Source organism: Ranitomeya variabilis, chromosome 2 (assembly GCF_051348905.1).
Source record: "Ranitomeya variabilis isolate aRanVar5 chromosome 2, aRanVar5.hap1, whole genome shotgun sequence".
In the NCBI taxonomy this organism is placed as follows: domain Eukaryota; kingdom Metazoa; phylum Chordata; class Amphibia; order Anura; family Dendrobatidae; genus Ranitomeya; species Ranitomeya variabilis.
In genome coordinates, this window is record NC_135233.1 from 624,595,255 (window position 1) to 624,596,751 (window position 1,497).

The window sequence follows — 1,497 nt, forward strand, 5'->3', positions numbered from 1 at the left end:
ACTGAGTCCAGTACTGAGGCATATTCTTGGCCAAAGGTGTAGCATCAATTCCCCTTAATGGAATAGGATACTGCAAGGGCTCCAAGAAAAAACCACAGCGCCTGGCAAACTCTAAGTCCATCAAATTCAGGGCAGCGCCTGAGTCCACAAATGCCATAACAGAGTAGGACGACAAAGAGCAAATCAGAGTAACGGACAAAAGAAATTTAGGCTGTACAGTACCAATGGTGACGGACCTAGCGAACCGCTTAGTGCGCTTAGGACAATCAGAGATAGCATGAGTGGGGTCACCACAGTAAAAACACAGCCCATTCTGACGTCTGTGTTCTTGCCGTTCAGCTCTGGTCAAAGTCCTATCACATTGCATAGGCTCAGGCCTCTGCTCAGAGGACACCGCCAAATGGTGCACAACCTTGCGTTCACGCAAGCGCCGATCGATCTGAATGGCCAAGGATATTGATTCATTCAGACCAGCAGGCGTGGGAAACCCCACCATAACATCCTTAAGGGCTTCAGAAAGACCTTTTCTGAAAATTGCTGCAAGGGCACACTCATTCCATTGAGTAAGCACAGACCACTTTCTAAACTTCTGGCAATATACCTCCGCTTCATCCTGACCTTGACACAAAACTAGCAAGATTTTCTCTGCCTGATCCACAGAGTTAGGTTCGTCATAAAGCAATCCAAGCTCCAGAAAAAACGCATCTACATTAAGCAATGCAGGATCTCCTGGCGCAAGGGAGAATACCCAGTCTTGTGGGACGCCACGTAACAAAGAAATAATGATTTTTACTTGCTGAATGGGGTCACCAGAGGAGCGGGGTTTCAAAGCAAGAAACAGTTTACAATTATTTTTGAAATTCAGAAATTTAGATCTATCTCCAAAAAACAAATCAGGAATAGGAATTCTAGGCTCTAACATAGGATTCTGAACTACATAATCTTGAATGCTTTGTACCCTCGCAGTGAGGTGATCAACACAAGAAGACAGACCTTGAATGTCCATATCTACACCTGAGTCCTGAACCACCCAGAGGTTAAGGGGAAAAGAAAGACAAAACACACTGCAGAGAAAAAAAAATGGTCTCAGAACTTCTCTTATCCCTCTATTGAGATGCATTAACACTTTGATGGCCAGCTGTACTGTTATGGACCTGGTGGTTAGGTGCACCTGGAATGACCTGATGGTTAAACTAGAAGACAGGACGAGCTCTGGGAAGTGGGAACTCTGCTGACCGCAAATCCTAATCCTATAACACACACACTAGAAATAGCCGTGGAGCGTACCTAACTCTCCCTAGACGCCTCTTCACAGCCTAAGAGCTAACTACCCCTAAAGATAGGAAAATAAGCCTTACCTTGCCTCAGAGAAAATTCCCCAAAGGTAAAGGCAGCCCCCCACATATATTAACTGTGAGTTAAGAGGAAAGTCACAAACACAGGAATGAAACAGGTTTCAGCAAAGGAGGCCAGACTTACTAGATAGACTGAGGATAG